The sequence below is a fragment of the Protopterus annectens genome, chromosome 3.part0 (assembly GCF_019279795.1).
Source record: "Protopterus annectens isolate FY-2018-M chromosome 3.part0, PAN1.0, whole genome shotgun sequence".
NCBI lineage: Eukaryota > Metazoa > Chordata > Ceratodontiformes > Protopteridae > Protopterus > Protopterus annectens.
In genome coordinates, this window is record NC_056731.1 from 1244090349 (window position 1) to 1244110821 (window position 20473).

The following is a 20473-nucleotide window of genomic DNA, read 5'->3' on the forward strand; positions in this document are numbered from 1 at the left end:
AAGCATTTACAATGAAAGTACACTTGTAATGGATGGGATGAATTATGAGTTTTATAGAGAATTAAGTGAAAACAGATGAGAGATGATTGTGCTCATTTAAGTGAATGGTTGTTTTGAGCTATCAAAAAAAAAGAGATTATATATCCCAGGGTTATAAATCACACAAAAGGCCTTCAGAGTTATGAAACTGGAGCGACAAATGTTTATGTATTTGCATGGCATCAAATTAGAAACATTGGACAGTTGTAAAGTAAGTCAAAAGTATATGGGAAATATGTAAAAGGAAAGGAACCATATTTAACACTTAACTCTGAAGTTATGCCTCCTCATAGTAAAATGATTTATTTTTCATTAAAACCAAGTATTCCCTTTTACTCTGAGGAACAGTGAACTAGGAGTTAGCATATTTTATGTTACTGATGAATCTGGGGTGCAGCCCTTACAACAGGGTGTGCGGAGGCATAGCTCTTCTACAAAACCACAGGTATTTGTGTTACACTTTTGTTTTAAGTACATATTTGGATTTCATTACTTTCAGTGACATTCTGGTGGCAATGCATGCATTTGTACTTGCGGTTTTACATGTGAAACAAGGAACTGTAGGATTTTAAAAAGGTAAAGAATAACTGAATTGCATTTTTCTGTAAAGAAAGTATTTCTTTAGTGTAACTATCGCATAGTATTTTTTGTTATAAACTCCTCAAACTGTAGTGAGCTACCTTCCTGCTACTTTCCTCTAAATGAATAGATTTTTAATTAAACTTTACTGTGAAATTGTCAGATGCTTTTACGTGTTTTGTGATATATTTTGTTAGAATGGTCAGAGTCAGTTCCATATTCAATGTTGTTGTTGTCTTTCCCCAGTTAGGGGTCGTCACAATGGAACTCCAGTCCACTAATGATTGGCAGTAGATTTTCAGGAACGCCGAGGTGCCAGCTCAATGTTCAACGAAGGCATGCATATTTACGCATGTCTTTCGAACGCCCACCCAATCACGGGGAGGACATGCAAACTCCACACAGAAGGCACTCCCCGCAGTCCAGCCAAGAATTGAATGAGAGAACCTCTTGCTGTGAGGCAACAACGCTACCGCTGCACCCTGCGGAAGTATTCAGTTCCATATTCAATATGTGACGTAACTGATTATGCAGTCTATTAGTCTCACAGCTGAATACTTGTAGAAAAATTGCATTTGTGTCATGCATCCAAGACAGACGGTAATAAATGACATTAAGAAGGAGAAGTGAAACCAAAGTGCAACTGGAAATATCCATCCTGATACTGATTCCTATATGTGCAGGTTATAAGGTTATGTTAGTATTTACAGAGTACCACAGAGGCTGTATTTAGGGTATATCTTTGAATAGTTCTGACTATGCTACTAATTCCGTTGAAAACTGATATGTCACTATAGGTCATGGTATACATCAATCCATTTTATACATGGGGAAAAGAAAACAGACTAAGCACACTGTTGGAATAAGCTATCACAGGCCATGTAAAACTCACTTTCAGTCATAGATCCCTGCTTTCTCACAGATCAAAATGCAACAAACTGCCCCGATCTTGAAAAGTTGTTTAGTAGGGAAAAAATATTAAACACAAAAATACTGCAAAAAGAACACACACATACACACACACAAACATACACACAAAGCCAAATGCATTACTAAGTCTGCATACAAATAATAATAGATGTGAAACAGAACAAAACAAAAATCTGAGTCAGGCACATATTCTGCAGTAAGATAAACACCAAAAACTCAAATTTAAGTAGACTGCCTAATCCTGAAAATCAAATCACATCCAAAAAGGCATAAAATAACCTCTGATGAAGGTGAAAGCATTAACCTCACAAACAGAAAATAAAGCAATGCAGGAAAGGACAGGGTGTGCATAAAGTGAAGCAAAAAGGAACAATGCCCATAGTAACTGGTGACAGGCAATCTGATCTAGGTGAAAAATCTATCTCACACACACACACACACACACACACACACACACACACACACACACACACACACACACACACACACACACACAAACACACACACACACACACACACACACACACACACACACACACACACACACACACACACACACACACATACACACACGCACACAAATGCACACACACATGCACACATACACACATGCACACACATGTAGAAATGCAGCAGAAACACTGCGCCATGGATTGTGTCACCTAAAATGTACATTTGAAGATATTGTACATTAAAATAAAATGCTGCATGAATACAACTGCACATTAAAACAGAAATAAAACACAAAAATGTGCACAGAAATCCAATGTGCTAAAGGCAAAACACACACCATCAACTGAGCCAGCTTAAGAAAAATGATGACAGGAAGAGTGCTACTGCTTACAAAACTGTTTTTTAGTTCTGGGGACCTGACACCTACATGTTTACCCATGCAAATATTTTAAGGTGCAACAAGCATACCATCAGCTGAGCCACTTTAAATGATGGGGAGATTTACTGCTTGCATATATGAGTTTCGGTTCTTGCAGTTGCCCCAAAATAATTACTCTTATGAACATTTTTGAGATTGCATTATCTGGAAAACAGTACACATGTCTATGAAACCCTGTGCTGTGGAAATATTCATCATCTGGAGTCCGCTCCCTGACAAACTTCAGATGACATTTTTATCTAGTGTTAACATTAGTTTATGAACTAAAGTGTTCAATAAATAGCAGTTTGATAGACAGATCCCTTAAATGACTACTCTGAAATTTTTCCATCAAAATTCCACACAATTAAAATGTTATAAACCTACAGAGCAATCAAAAAAAAAAAAAAAAAACAAAACAAAAAAAAAATCAGAGGAACTATTTGACATTTAAAAAAAAAAATCCATTATCAGACATAATCTGTGTAATGTAAAATTCAAATTGTAAAAATAATAATGCCTATTTTATAAGTGCAGTAAGCTACTCAGGGTTCAAATATTACTGCACACTTTTCAGGATCATGCCTTAAAATACCCCTTGGTATATGGTAATATCTATACCATGCAGAACCCCTAATACCTTATTACATATTTATCCTGAACTGACCATGGGGCAGTGGCTACTTGTAGTTTTCATAGCCCTGATGGAAGACTGCTTGATAAAAGTAGAGATCACGTAATATTGCTTTAAACTTAAACATGCGCTAAGTTAAAACCCTACTTTTTTAGATAAGATGCATTCCCTAAAATTTGATAAAGCTAAATCTCATAAATACTGAAACCCCCAAATCCTCTTATGCTTTTATTTGTAAAAAAAAATCTTATTTGTGAATTCTACATAAGGATAGATATTCTGAGACTTGGTTTCTCTTCTTATGCATTTTCCTAACTTGTTTACTGTTGCAGTGCAAGTCCTTGAGGTTTTATGCAATTTTGAATCAGATTATAGTAGACTGCTTCAGAACCTAGAACATCATACATAGTCATTACCTGGATTGCAGTGTCTTTGAGATCATATGCTGCCACATAAAATCCTTGCAGCTCAGCTTATAAAATAAAGTTCCAGTTTCCAAATTTTGCACATTTTGCAAACATATTCCAAATCACCAGATGCTATGATACTGCAGGGAAATACATTCAGCAAGGTATGATTGTTTTCATAAAGCTAGTATCTCCCATTAATTCCTTAAGTCATCTGCACAGATACTTCAGCATTCACAAATTGTTCTAAGCCATACTTTTTTTTATTCCCTAAAGAAATGACTGCATCACTAGCATTCACAAATTGTTCTAATCCAAACTTTTTTCTTAACTAAATTGACTGTATCACATGAAATGTTTTCTTTAATTCCACAGAAGCAGTAAGCATGTTTTTTACTTCCCAGTGCCTGCAGATTATCAGGGTTTGCTACAGACCAGTTCTCCTTCACCAGATGAGTGAGAAGTAATAGTGTAAGCTGACATTTATGAAGCCATTGGAGTTTCCTCTTACAAAGGTCTAACCCCACCTGTGGTGAGTCTTTGACGCATGGTTATCCGGTGACTGGAGAGCCCTATGCTCTCCCTGTGGCCTGTACACATACCCACTGATAGCTAACATTGCTGGTTTGGGCTTAACAAGTCACATCTCCCAGTCCTACAACTACTGCAAATGTGCAAAACTCCTCTAAATGGCAGCGATCAAAAAACTCTGGCGACCATCACCTTCCTTTGGGTAAAAAAAGTGTCACAGTTATAATTTCAATATTAATTAAAGAATTAACTTACTCTTTTCCTGATTTGTTGAAACTTAACATGAGTCTGTGAGGAGATATAAGAAACTTTTCCCTGCAAGTGATGTACTATACCATTTGTCAAGCTTTGAGAGCTTTTAAGTAGATTTTTTTTTAGCAACTCAGTGCCAATCTATCAAGACTAACTTTGTATAGATGGGCATTGTTACCATGACTTCTAGTTTTATTTCAAATTCTCATGTTCAGCTGTTTCTTTTTGGTTGTTTGTCTGATAGGCACTGAAACTGTTTCTAAATTATTACTTGAGTTAATGGAACAATTAAGTATGAAGGCATTACATACTTTATAAGTATTTTATCCTATTTATAGTGATTTTGTTATTCTTTAATTAACATGATTATTCTTATATCCTGTTTTTTTCATTTGTAGCTAAGACACTTTTCCTCCTTTACTTCATATTTCTCAAATATCCCTGACTTTGCAACATTAATCATTTATTTTGCTAATTTCTTGCAAGCATTATGCAGGTTTGTGTATAGAGAACATTTATTTACTTTTGTAACATCTTTGCAGAACAAGATAACCATATAGGCTGTTGGACAGGAGGTTGATGGCTTTAAGAAGCACAGGGAAGTGTCAGAAAGAATTAGGTTGGATTTAACTGTTATACTGCATTAACACCAGAGCTCATGCACATTTCATGTACTTAAAACAACTTGCTTCCTTATTGTGTTTTTCAAGTGGGTGCCCTCCTCTGAGTAAAAAAAAAATGAAAGCTGATAATGTTGATTATCAGTGTATTTTTAATGTAATATGTGCTGAACTATGAATAACGTATATATATATATATATATATATATATATATATATATATATATATATATATGTGTGTGTGTGTGTGTGTGTGTGTGTGTGTGTGTGTGTGTGAAGTAAGATAATTGACTACAAGCTCTGACTAATGTTTATGCAAAAAAAAAATAATAATAATAATAAATGAATGCAACCGTTATTTTCTTTTTTTGTTTTTTAGCCTTGTTGTGTCAAACCAAATAATGAGGGTGAGAGTTAGGGTGGCTATATCACAACATCAAACAGACCAGAGATTGAACGGCATTTACATAAAAAATGCCAGTTATCAAAGTCGCTCTTGTGGGTGCTGCCCCCCCCCCCCACCCGCCACTAATTATATATAGCAACTCCGAGATCGTACTACAGTGAAGAAAGAGCAAATTTTCCACTCTTCACTGTACTGTGATCTCACAATAGACACCTCAATGAACAGCATTTCAGATGTAAATGCCATTCAATCACCAGTCTTTTCGATTTGATGGTATAGTTGTGGGTTGTGTATACATGAAATGACTGGCCCTGCTGTTTATTATTATAATTCTGGATTTGCAGGACTAATGTGAACTTGGGTGAAACAAGATGGAAATACAAGCTGTGACTGCTTGTGCACATCAGAAAACACATTAATGAAAGATATAATTATTATTATTATTACCATTAGTATTATTATTGTGGATGGGGGCTGTCTTGAGTGAAATTATTGGTCTTGTTGTTTGCTGTTATAATTATAACTTTATAGAATGAATTTGTATTTGAGTGAAATAGACTCAGGCATGTAAAGAACATTAGTGCTGGTAGACTATTAATGTGTGGAATAGACTATGATCAACTATTTATCCAAAATGGTGAGCACGGTCATTGTTGACACTGCTGTAATGTAGCCCTGCCCCTTTGCAGTTAGCTCTACCCCATTTGGCTGTTTTCTGCAGCACCTCTCTCCCCTATGGTCTGATGTCAGCTGCCACTGGTTACCATGTCTATATAAAAAGGTTGTCTACATTAACAGAGGTGAAATTTATTCTTAGTTTAATTCCTGGTCCTCCACTGAGCCTCAACAGTCAGCTTGGAATGCTATTATACTTCAGATGACTCATGTTATTTTGTGGACAATCCCTGATCTATTTCCAAGAGCTGTTTATTTTACTAAAAAGGAAGCCTAAACATTTCCTATGTCTTAGTGTGGTATATGGTTCTCTTTCCATAGCCCTGCATTTCTTTTTATGTGGTCTGGAATACTACTTTTGCTTAACAAGACTGACACTCCAAAAGGCAAATTTGTTCCAGAGGTAATTACATAAATACAGAAGGTTACTAAGGGGTGGCCGAACACACTAGACTCATGATGAGGTTCCGTTTTGGCTGATGGTATACTTAGTGATGCTAGCAAAGAGACAGCTAGCCTACATATCCCCAGGATTTCATCTGACCGAAAGCAGAGATGTGGTACCCAGTCTACAGAAGTTTATCAAATGAAAATATGTCATCAGCTTTTTCACATCTGTCTGCGTCCAGCATGAGATTCCTTGGATTGTCGTTTTAGATCCACATCAGCATGCACTAAAACTTTAAAATTTGCCAGAATAACAACCACCATATCTTTCATTAAATTTGGCAAATTTGCTAAAATAAACGTAATAGGGCAGAATTTACTGTATACATAATTAACAACGTAACAAGGTATTTATGAAGAAAAGGGTGGTCATGAATCTGTCACTCAATTTTCTCAAAATCCCAACTGCTTTAACTCACCCCTTTTTAATTAGAAACAACAAACATTGTAGATGACTGAGAACAAGTTACTTTCCTAATAACTTCTTAGTTTTTTCATCTTACTGGATGATTACTTCCATACAAAATCTGTTTATCCTAGCCAAGAACCTAGCCTCTATTTTAGGGATGGCTATCTCCTTTGTGTTAACAGTTTCATTTTATTGCTTATCTTAATATACAAAGTCACTCTGTCTTGTTGCATGCAGCTTAGACTATAAGTTACTTTAAAGAGTGAAAAAAGAGAATTAATAGCACTTATCCTCAAGTTATTTTTCTATTGTGTATCGTAACCATTTTGTGATGCTGTTAAACTTATTTTGCCATTGTCTGTCTCCATCCAGGAGAGTTGTAAATTCTTTTTCAAGTTTAATCTGTTGGTAGGAGACTCTAACAAACATCCACTTTGGCCAGATTCCAAGCTTTTATGACGCTTACTAATAATCATGCCTAACATTAACTTCAAAATTACTATCATGTTTTTCTTAACAGATGTGATGTTATACAGGCAGGCTCTGTTTCACAGCAGCAGTCTTCCTGTGACTCTGTTTTATGTTTTTCTGTTGTCACATTCAGGGCAAACATCTACAGTTTTTACTTACGCTTTAACATCTATTTTCTTGCATTTTTTTAAACACTTTTTTTCTTAAAAATGTTGGAGATGTTTAATCACAGTGTAGCCAAATAACTTTTACCATGTTAGCAAGTGCTATCTTTCCCTCATTTTACCTGACAACAAGATTAATATCTGACTCATATAATCACATAACTAGTACCTCGGATGAACTATATACCAACTTTTACTTTCATTTCAGGCTCATGGTGGACAACACCTTCTTTGTTTGTTATATGCTAGCTATTTGAATCTTGCAAGCTGCCTGGTGTTTGTAGCATGACCTCATGGCTAGGCTGATTCAGCCTTTAATGAAGAGGTAAGTTTGAGTGCATGTGCAGACGGTGCATCTTTGGTGGAAGGTTAGCAGCAAATAAAATGCTTTGCAATCTGTACTATTTCAGGCGGATAGTTACATGGTTACGTGGATTACGTGATATATAACTCAGAGCTGGAAGTCATACTTTTCCTTGTACTCTCCTAGCTTATGCCATTGCCACAAAACTACAATTTTATAAAATTCAATTGAACAAATTAACATATTAAGAGATGCGCATACTTTTATATTATGATTATTTTATTTTCCAGCACACTGTATTCTCCTTCTGAACCTAACAAAATGAACAATTTTTGATGAATTTTGGCATACCATTGTGGCATTTTATTAACATAAATGTTCATGTTTTTCATTTGGTAAATTACGGTTTCCTATTTGCATTGATTAAATGAGATGCAGCTTAACCATGTTTAGGTTTATTTAATGTATGTCTTCCATACCATTACTGTATTTAATATGAAAGGGATTTTTGTGAAATTTTGTGGAAGTGTTATTTTCATTACAAAATGTATTTCTTTTAGGCTAAGTCAACAGTTCCGGGAAGCTGAACCATATAGGTACATTCAACATTTTTTATATTTTTAACTGTTATAGTGCATATATTTTCACCCCAGGAGTGACAGCAGTTGAACTTGCAGTAATAAAAAGTAAATATGAAATGGAGAATGTGAAAAGGACCTTAATATCATATGCAATGGATACTGAATGGAAGCATTGAAAGGGACACAAGATCCAGCCTAACTTCTTTTTTCCACACACTTCTATACCATCCGTAATGTTATTTAATCAGGTATGGGTCATATGATTAATTAATTTAATTATAAGCACAAATTTTAGAGCACAGAAGGACACTGTTCTTGGCTATTTATTATATTCTTATCTTATCTTATCTTATTTATTTATTTATTTATTTTACATTTGTTTACCGGGAAAGTTCAAATTGAAACAAAGCCGATTTTCAGCGGAGGCCCGGAGAGAAATGCTCTAGACCCATGTCTTTGTAACTTATTTCTTAAAATTAGATATTACTTATTTTCCATTTAAAGTGGTTTGAAATACTTTCCCAATAAATATTGTTTATTTATTTATTTGATATTTGTTTGCTGGGAAGGGCCAACTGGACAAAAAAAAAATTCAGCATAGGCCCTGGGAGAAAAGTTCCACTATAAACTAACAGCCACACATTATTTGCAAAGTACAGTAGCTGAAAGTTCCAAGGAGAGACATACCCCTGGATTCAATAAACTCTGTGTAGGAATAATGTTATTCCTACACGTGAATGTATCATGGCCATGTTCGCATCCCCCACTCAGCAGTGCACCTTACATATTAATTAAAGCACGCTACTGAGATGCAGCCACAAACACAGACACTGAGTGCAGGGGCATGTTGCAATAGTGCTTGCAGATCTTTAACATGCTTCCTGCACTGTGAAAGTGCTGTATGGCACTTTACAAAAGCAAACAGTGTCCTTGGACACTGAAACATACCTATCAACCTCTTAGTGCAAGAAATCTGGACAAAGACATAAATAAAAGTGGGACAAAGGCCCAAACATAGGTAAACTTTTTAAAATATTGCCCTTACAAACTTTGAAAATTGATAGAATGACAGGTGTTCCATTAGCATAGATTAGCATGAAGAGTATGTGCCCTGAAAGTGAAATGCACATTCTACAAATATTTATATAGATATAAAATGATTATTTTTTTTCGGTTGTAGTTGAAGTTTAAGCATAGTTAAGCAGGTCTGTGTGTCACGGCGCTCTACTCAACAGTGCTTAAATGTCATGTAAGAGCTATATACAAATGTATAGGTGAACTCTTCAGTGGTGTTAGCGTAGTGGATAGAGTTCCAGCTTTGCATGCAGGTATATACAGGTATGCATAATGGGTGTTGTTTTTCCCTACAGCTACAGACCTTGAAGCCCTTACTGACAGATTGGCAAGCTTGCGCTGAGAGTCTGGTGAGTACAGATCTATCTTGCAGTATGTAATGCAATAAATAAGAAAGAGTACATTGTTTATTTCCATTAGGTATAGTGTGTTCTGACTGTACTGAATAAATACATTTGTCAGACCAGCATTGCTATAAGTGACTAATGCCAGGTTTTGTGTAATACACATGATGGCAGCAAACAAGCTACTATCGATGAAAGAAAGGTAGTACTGAACTAATACTGTGTAGGAATGAACCTGCTAATGAACTGCACTGTGAGGGCTACTGTAAAGGTAATAAATGGCATTCATTCATCATCTACAGGATATGCATTACTACTGAATGTAGAATATTCACGGTAATAAACCACTGTGTCATGTAACCCAAAATAAAGATTATTACAAAAAACTGCTGTGTTTAATCTGGTATGTTGTTAAAAAATACAAGTGTATATATGCAATATGGCTATGACAGCAAGCATTAACTGAGGTTTATCTGATAAGCAGGTGTTATGCAAAACTGTAGATTGTGGAGCTGTAAAACAAGTTACAATGAATATGAAATATGTCCTGCACTAAGATCTGAACCTTAAATAGTAATGTGTAGTGTATTATAGTGTGTTCCCTGCAGCATTGCCTTGTGTTAACCTTTGCATTACAGATCTATGAAGTCCTGAATGTGGGTATGCTGCTGTAGGCAAATTTGAGAGTATAATAGGTGGAGACTGCAAATATAGACTGTGTAACCAAGTGTGTATTAGGCAGAAATCAGTCAAGCAACAGACACCAGTTCCTCAGCAGCTCAGTGTGGTATGAAATAGGTATGTTGTTTAGTTTTGCACACACTAAGATGTCTTTATAGTTACACACAAGTAATCCTGACTATTTTTAGAAACATTCAGGTAGTGTTAACAGATATTCTCCCCACAGGGCTGACAGGTAAAGAAATGCTTGTATATAAGCTGTATGAAGGGTATAGTAATAAACTGTGTACAAATGTTCCAGTGCCCAGCCCCATGCCTAAAAAGGACAGCAAGCTAGCTATATACACTATGCAGTCTTCCTGATACAAGTCTCTCATGTGTCACACTGTCATGACTAGTGGTCACTGTTGCCAATAACCTTGCACATAGATAAAATCCTAGTACAAGTATGCCATTAGCACAGTCACACAACATCAGTGCAGGGTACACCTTATTAGTCATATATGTAACCATGACATGTACGAGTCCGCTCTACCCATGTATTTAGAGTTGTCTCAGCTTGCTCCATAGCATTCCAGGTTGACAGATTAACAGGTCTGTATGTGCTGCAGTAGCAATACACCTCAGGTAGATGTAAAGTGAGGGCATACCTGTAGAGTATTGAGCAGTACTGTTGTGAAAAATATAAGCCTATACAGTTGGCAATGGACTTTTTTTCTCTTTTCCCACCCCTCATCTGCATCAATAGTAGTTATTCATATACTACGGGTATGTTGTCCCCAAAACCTGATGTTGGGACTCGTATTCCATTATTGTGCATATATTTAATTGATTGCATACTAACGTACTCTGTTCAAATACCACTGTTGGTGGACTTTTGCTGTAAATATAACTGGCATGCTATTGCAATACTGACTGTTATGCCATTTATGCATGTGTTCTGTTTGCCATGCAATTGTTACAAAGCTATTGTTCTGGGTTAATTGGAACACCCATGCATGCTGTTATAACTAATGTTGAAATGTTCTGTTCATGACCAACCAATACACCTTGAAAAATTTTAACACTATAGCATGCCTGGATAGGTCAATCCCAGTGGATCCACCTGTCCTGCTCCATCTGGCCATGGCATCAACTCCCAGCACATCTGGGACCCAACCTAGAACTGCCTCCTCTGCTGGTCCTGCACCACTCTTGGGTGGAACAGTGTCAGGTGATGGGGCTCGTCCTCCCTGGCTGTGAGTGCGGAGAGGACCCTGTCACCCGTCAACAGTTCTGAGGCACAGTGTGCAGGGTCATCCAGAGGGACTTGGATGTCCACCTGTGTCAGATGCAGGACAGATTGCCACAACTGGAGGGGCAGCCTGCCCCTGTTGTCCAGCTCCCAGTACAGCCACCTTTGGGGCCATGAAGGGGCAGTGGTGATCCCACAGGTGGGGATCTCAGTCCCACTGTTACCATCTAGGGGCTCGTGGGCCTCTGATTCCCAACCACCCTCCCTGTCCAAGGTGTTTACCCCCTCATATGTCATATACCACCCCGTCTGCTGTCTTGTCTGCCTGCAAATGCAACCTTTCCTACCAAACCTACCTCCCAAAACATACCTTCAACCCTTCCCTAACATCCCACTCTCACCTTAAAAGAAAAGGGGGGTATCTGTCCGCACAAAAAAAAAAAAATTACATCACGTACATAGCTCTCCATTTTGCCCCACGTACACTGATGTCAGTCAAGTTACCCTTGAATTACTCAGTAATGTATGTTGCCCACACCCCTCTCTGTGGAATGTGAGGCTCTAAATTCCAAATTGTACACATCATTGACAGCTGTTGCTGCAGAAGAAATGGAGAAATGTGGTCCTTTCCTACACCTGTCTTGCTCATCCCTTGCTGCCTTTCGTAATGTTTTTCCCCCTGCTTGCCCCCATTTCACCACTTTTCTATCACTCCTTTTTTCTTTTCTTTTTTTGAAAAAAGCTCGGGTTTAAGTGGGGATAAGTGATGCTAAACAAAGCTAAGTAGACCTGACTGCTGACACATTGCACAAAACCACGCAAACCCACTTAAAGCTGCTTAAAACTGCTTTAATCACCCCATCTCATTGAGACACTGTTCTGCCCAGCAACGAAATGACTGACCCTCTACACTATAGTTGTAGGAATGCACTAGTAGGCCATCTGAGATCTAGGAAACTAATGGTGTTTTTTAAATATATTCTGCAGTAAAGTTATGTAACATTATTGAAAAAAGACAGCACTGGCAGCTTTTGAACCCAGGATCTTCTGAACTACAGTTACAGCAACACACCACTAGGCCCTCTGAGTTTTGGAAAAAATATATATATATTTTAATATATTTTGCAGTACAGTCATTTAACATTACTGGAAAAACACAGCCCTGCCAAGTATTGGACCCAGGTCCTTCTGAACTACAGTCACAACAACACACCACTAGGTCACTTAAGTTCTGGGGAGTTAATGTTTTTTAAATATATTCTGCAGTAAAGTTATTTAACAGTACTGAAAAAAAAAACACAGTCCTGCCAGGTATTAGACCCAGGACCCTCTGAACTATAGCTCACTGCAATATAGCAATAGGCCACCTCAACTTTTGGGAATTACAGCTCTTGTTAACAACATATCCTGACTACTACTGACACTACTTATACATATAATGTGATAACTGACAGTGGACTTGAGCCTGTGATGCCCACACTGAATCAGTACACAGCCAAAGACATGATGGATTCACAGGAGGCATAGCATGTCAGGTACAGCTCACAACTGCACAGACTGCTGCAGAATGACAGACTTAATAGTAATTACTCTGTAGCTCTATCTGTAACATTCTCAGCATGTCATCATTTGGACACCTACAGTCCAGGGCTACAGTCCAGTCTGTTGCTTCAAAACTACATGTTTTGCAATACAACCTACAAATGACTGAGCCCTGCAATGTCCAGCAAACCTGCTTGCCACTAACACAGTGTCTGCCACCCACAGTATCATGTCAAAGGCCTGCAGGATGGGACACATCCCACAAATACCAATATGTCTCCTAAACCTACCCATCCACCCTCTCCATGTTATCATGTAACACATTTGCCAGAGGCACATGCCTCACCTAGACTGCAATGGTTACCCTCTCCCTGACCATGCTTTCACACAATAAGTGACACTGATCCCTCACTTATATATACAGCATCCTGTCCCCCAGTCTCTGTATAATTCCCAGGAGGAACAATTCCCAGTATGACTCCTGCCCAGAATGCAGCAGCTGTGGCCTGCCACAAATGCAGCTTTATGATCAGCTACCTGCTACAGACCCACCATACCTCCCAAACACCTAGAACAGGGCATCCACACAGCACACATACATAAAGTGTTGGGGGTGTCGAGGGGACAGGAACATGTAGCACAGTCTCCCCCTACAAACATACGCAGCTCATACACCAGTATCAACTGCAACAGCATACATAGTCAGGTGCAAAGGATGCATGACACTCACATCTGCCTGTCACCTTACTGAGAACAACACAAACCATTAAACAATAACCTGACACAGAATCCAAAACTGTATTAACAATGGAAAACATAGCATGCAATACTGTGGACATAACACATTAATCCAAACAGTGAACAGTAGTTCTATATACCCTCTGTGATACCATAGCCCCCACACCTCCATAATGTCCTCCTCACAGACCATGTAAAGGGAGAAGGCCTACATGAAGGCCTTAATCATAGGACTGTGTTTGCCAGAGGCCTGCCATGTCACAGACACATTCCCCAAACTCTGGGAACAACCATCACATAGTGTCCAACTGGTTTCCAGAAATATACAGTTGTCTGGTAGGGGGTTTATATCTATCAAGCACATGTATACATCCTGCCAAAATCTGGGTACTGCAGATGTCAGACACCTATGAGGAGGACACCTTACAGCAGATATACAGTGCTGTCAGTTAATCTGTACTTCTGATGTTTCTGTAACATCTACATGCACTTCTAGTACCACTCACTTATTAGTCGGATGTTGGCTGGAGGACATGGTACTATAATGCTGCCCATAGAGGACACCCAGCTGTCGGTGGCAGTGATGTGTGTGGGCACACAACACAGTTTGTCACAGCAGTCAGACCATTTATGGTATTCTTGGTACCTTGCCAGGTTACTAGGCTATAGGCCCTGAGCAGCCATATCCCTAGGCCACATGTTAGCCCATGTATTTTCAAAGCAGCAGCTGATATCCACATCCAGCAAGGACACAGGTGGTATCCCAAGGGTGTATGTGCTGTTAACCATCCAGTTGACCAGGTTATGCCTGCAAAGGTGTAGGTAGCTACCCTGCCTGATGTGAACAGGGTGCTCATCCCACCACAGGGTGATTGTATAGGACACATATCCAAGCCTCCAACAAGGCCAGTCAAGGTCACTCACCAGGTGGAGGGTGTGTGTGTGTGTGTGTGTGTGTGTGTGTGTGTGTGTGTGTGTGTGTGTGTGTGTGTGTGTGTGTGTGTATGTGTGTGTGTATCAGCAAACATTATAGTGCAGGTAGTGATTTACATTTGTCTTCCCCTCACAGGTGAACATGGGGGTTGGGGTGTCTCCCCCTCACAACTTGATGTCAGTGTCTCAATGGACTCTGATGATGATGGTGGTCATAATGAGACACAGGTGAGGATATTGGGGGGCTGAATCCATTCCATTGGTTGAAATCCCACTTCCAGCCACAATGTCCTTGCACACAATCAGTATGCCCACACATATACTGGACAGAGGGAGGGTGGTGGCATCGAACAGGCTAGTGTGGAGACTATGGTATCTGTGACTGTTGACAGTAGCCATAGCCAGAGAGCTGGCAAGGTCCCTCACAGGCAGATTGACAGGGTGCTCAAAGGAAGATAGCTGCCCATCCAGCCCCTGTCAGAGGTGTCACCACAGGTGTCACCCGATGCATGTTTTGGTCTGTCATGGAGGTACAGGCATGTTCTGAACAGTACACCACACAGATGGTCAGGGTCATGCATGCAAAACTTCCTGCCATGCATGACGACCTCTATGGCATTGTTGATGCTGTACGTCATTTAGGTGATGTTGTGGATAGATGGTGAGTTGAGACATTGTCAGTGCTCAACTGTGCAGTGTCTGTGCTTGAGCATGTGGTGGGAGTAGGGCGTTGGACACATAGATGTAGGTCAGCGACAACATCAACTGACAGGCTACGTGGCCTTGCACATTCGCACTCTCATAGTGGCAGTACCACCAGCACTAATGAAGGGAGAGTGCTGTCCACACCACAACATAGCACACCAATGGCACAAGGTTCTGGCCGGTCCGGTGAGGGGACATGGATCCAGACGACAGCAGCCACCATCAGGGAGTAGTACCACATCTGGACTTGGGCCTGGTAGTACCAGTGACACTCCTAGTGGAACCAGTTCCCATGTCCATGGATGGAGATGGTGAACTGTACATCCTGCCATGTATGATCCACAGCTGTCCAACATAACCCCGTGTAGAGCTAGCACATTTATTTATTTATTTTATTTTGTTTTACATTTGTTGACTGGGATAGTCCGCTTGGATACATGCCCATTTTCAGTGGAGGCCCAGGGAGAAAAGTTCCAAACTTACAAACAGATAAAGACAAGCAAGTTACAGTATATGCACAAACATATTGTATTAACATACGAGTTACAGTCTCACATTTCAAGCTTATGAAGAATACAGTTTATATACAGAAATATATACAAATATGTTACCGTTTTTCTTATCAAACCTATAGGTGCAGCTTATATACATAGTATCTGCATAGATATTACAGTTTCTCTTTTCAAACCTTTTAGTGTAAGAGGTTAGTTGCTATGAATAAGAAATTGCAGGGATATGGAAGTAGATGAGGCTTTAGTCAGAATTAGAGCAGGGTTAGAGCAAGGACATAACCAGTGAGTTTTAAAATACTGGGTTAGATTTTTTTTTAACTGATTAAGGGAGGGGTTCAGAGTAAGGTCAGATGGGAGTGAACTCTAGGTTTTGCCTACTGAATGTGCAAACAAAGATTCTCCAGATAGGTTGTTAGCTTTAACAGATTGAACCAAAAGTTTTGTAGTGGAACAAAGAGGCCTAGCGTTTTTGTAGGGATGGAAAATGTTTTTTTAAGGGAGGTGTTTTTTTTCTGGATGGTTAATAACCTTGAATACTACAGTAAGTTGATTAAATTGAATTAGCCTGGGGAGTTCTAGCCAACCTAAGAAGTGTAGGTTTTGGCAATGGTTTATCGTGTAGGGAGTTCCTGTGGAAAACCTGGCAATTTGATTGCAGCAGCTAGAGAGTTTGCTTTGATCAGTTTTGTTCAAGTTAGTGGGTATTGGTGAGGCATAGAGTAGAGCTGAAAGCAGATGGGCATAGGCAATGGCAGTTCTAGCTAGAGGGGTGAGAAAAGGTTTGTTTTTGTATAGGGAGCCAAGTTTTTTATTAACGCTTTTAATAGTTTGGTTTACATGCATATCATATTTGAGGTTGTTGTCTATTATAACATCCAGGAGTTTGGTATACATATCTAGTGAGATTATGGTCCCCTCTTTAGATGTTATAGTAAATGAGGTTGAGAGGATTTGCAAGTAGGGGAGAAGAGCAATAGCTTTGTTTTATTAGGGTTTAATATCAGCTGTTGATTAGAGATCCAGTTTTCCACTGTATTAAAGGTTTTCTGGGTTAAACTAAGGAGATCTGTAGGAGTAGGGGCTGAGCAGATCAGGGTGGAGTCATCGGCATATTGTATACAGGCTGCATCTGGGATTACAGTGTGGAGGTCATTGATAAAGAGGGAGAAAATAAGGGGACCTAATATGGAGCCGTGAGGGACACCAAGGGTAATGGGGAGAAGGGTAGAGAGTTTGTCCTGTCAAAGGACAGCCTGCTGCCTTCTACTAAGATAAGATTGAAACCATTGTATAGCATGGTTGTTTAGCGATATTTTATTTAGGGTAAGTAAGAGTAGCTGGTGGTTAACCATGTCAAAGGCCTTTGAAAGTTCAAGAAACAGGGCAGAAGATAGTTTGTTGTTGTTACGGTTGGAATTTATGACATTAGCAAAGGAGAGGAGGGCTGAGGTGGCACTGTGTTGTGGTCTAAATCCATGCTGGGAGTTGGCCAGAAGATTATTTTGAATAAGGTAGTGTAAGAGTTGTTTATGGATACACTTTTCCATAATTTTAGCCAGAGTGGAAAGGATAGCTATTGGTCTATAGTTTGACAGTTCAATGGAGCTGCCACCTTTATGGAGTGGTATGACATGGGATATTTTCCAGATAGAGGGGATAGAGGCTTCAGTTATGGTTCTGTTTATCAAAATAGTGACAGGGTATGCTATGACATCAGCAGCTTTTTGCAGGTAGTCTGCAGGGAGGAGGTCAGCTGAAAGGGTGGTCGGTTTGAGTTTTTTAATTAGGGCTCTAATGAGTGAAGTCGGAACTTTTTGGAAGCTAAAGGAGAGATTGTCACTGGGTTGAAGGGTTTCAGAGTTAGGACAAGTGAGTTTAAGTTTGCTAACAAGGGCCTGGATGTTTTTTGTGAAGAAACTGTTGAAGGTATTAGCAATGGACTCTGGCAATTTTTAGGTAGTGGCTGGGGGGGTTGGAGTAGTGGATTGCCCTGGGTGGAGGAGTTTGTTAATACCTGCCCAGAACTTCTGTGGCTTGTTGTGGTGTTTCTGCTGTAGATGGCAGAAATAGTTTTTTTTTGTCTAGTAATATGAATTTTTTTGTATCATTCTTATATTGTCAAAATCTTGTGGGGCTTTAGAGGTGTGCTAGGTGTTCCAGGCATTATTTCTTTGGATAATCTTAAGTTTGGTTTCTTTAGTGAGCCAGGGGGTAACTATTGTTTTAATTCTAACAGAGTGTGCAGGTGCATGGTTGTCAAGGATGGCCAGGAATGTGTTATTAAAGTGTGTTACTGCCTCATGTAGTAGTAGTTGTTTTAGAATTGACCAATTGCATAATTTAAGTTCTTCTAGGAATTTATTAATGTTGAAATTTTTATTTCTTATTGTTTTATATGTGGGTAGATGTGGACATTCAAATTTATGCCTAATAGTATACGTTAAGAAATGGTCACTTAGATCTTCATGGAGAGTACCCGATTCGTACATGTGGTAGGGGCTATTAATTAGTATCTAGTCCAGGATACTTTCTTTATTGTTAGGTTTCCTGATGCTAGTACTGGAGGTTATAGTTTGTGTAAAGCCATGTAGATTTACGTGGGTGGTTGGGGTGTCTGCAGTGCAGGTATTCAAATCAATATTGAGGTCCCTTAGAACAATGGTGTCTTGGGGGTAGGCATTGGATAGCCAGTAGAGGTTGTCTTCTAGGGTCCCTGAGTTATTACCTGGGGGAATATAGACAAATACTAAGTTTATACATTTGTTTTTTCTTATTTGTAGTTTGGAAATAATAATTTCTGCTTTGTTAAATATAATTGGTTGAAGGTTGTCTAGGATAACATTTAGGGTAGTTTTATAGAGAACAGCAACCCCTCCACCTTTCCTGGTAGTATGATCTAGCCTGAGTAAATTATACCGGGAGGTAGAATTTCATTATCTGGCGTAGTTGGTTTTAACCATGTTTTGGTGAGGCAAAGTATGTTGGAGGAGTAGTTTGTCAGGAGGGCATGGAGGTTGTGGACCTTATTGTTGATGCTTCTAATGTTTAAGTGGCAGGTCATTAGTGAGTTTGGGGGTCTATTTAGGCTTTGTCTTATGTTTGGGCTGTTATGATTAGAGTTGGTTTTGTCTAGAGATGGTGGCCCAGGGTCTGGGTGAATATCCCCATCAATAAATAGTAAGGGTGTGAGGCAAACTAGCTATGGGCTTTAAAAATGTATCAGTTTTTGGTAGTGCTTAGTTTTGGTGTTAACATATTTGGATATAACAGGGGTAAAGGAGTTTGTGTTGATGGACATGAATGAATGGGCAGAATGGTTTGAGAAGATTGGGATGGTAGCAGGGCATTTGGGATGGTTGAATGCTATAAGGGATTGGTTTTCATAGATGGTGAGAGAATAAAGGATGACTAGTAAAGGTAGGGAGTAGAGCAGAGGTGGTATTTTAGAAGACTTGGCAAGCATTAGAGACATAATAGGAGGAATATACTCCTGGTAGGTAGGCAACCTAGGTGTAACAGTAGGTGGTGGGTGGGAACAGGGGGCAGGGAGGGGTGCAAAGTGAACCCAGAGGGTGAGCGGAGTGGGGCTTAACCACACCAGAGGAATCCTCGGAGCCTGTGATTAAAGTAAGAGGCTTTTTTCTTGCTTTTGTACTTGCTTTAAATTCTAATCTATGTTCTGTTTTTAAACACAGACAGCAACTTTAACAGTACAATTTGGTGGACCTTTTTAGCATTAGGAGCCTTATTTAAGGGCTGGGAAGTTTGGTGCTGTTGACCCAGTATGGCTGAATTAAACAGTTTAAGCAGAAAGACTTTAGAAAAAGTAGTAATCTTAGTTAAGTTTGTTATTGAGGGTAGATCAGTGTGGCTGTCCATTTTATTTTTCTTTTTAAAAAAATTCCCAACTGATGCAGACCTTCTAACTGTGCAAGCCTTTCAGGGAGGGAGCCATAAGAAGAGATAATACCTAATAATAGATATTTAGTGTTAGTTCATCAACAGAACAACAAAAAAAAAATGGCTTGATTGTGTGCATACACACACTCACACATCACTATCACATGCAGGTCATCACCAGACACATGCAGCTCCTCTCCATGGCCCAGTTGAACACCACCCCTCTAGACACACACACACACAAACACACACACACACACACACACACACACACACACACACACACACACACACACACACACACACACACACACACACACACACACAAAATGTCAACTGTATGGCCCAGCCTAGGCCTTTGGCAACCTCACACCACACCCTGTGCATGTGATGATACCTGTGCCACATCGCTGTTATCTATACCATCGATGCAGGGACATGGTAATGTGGGTCTGATGCACAGGGTGAATATAGTACAGTGTAGTAATGA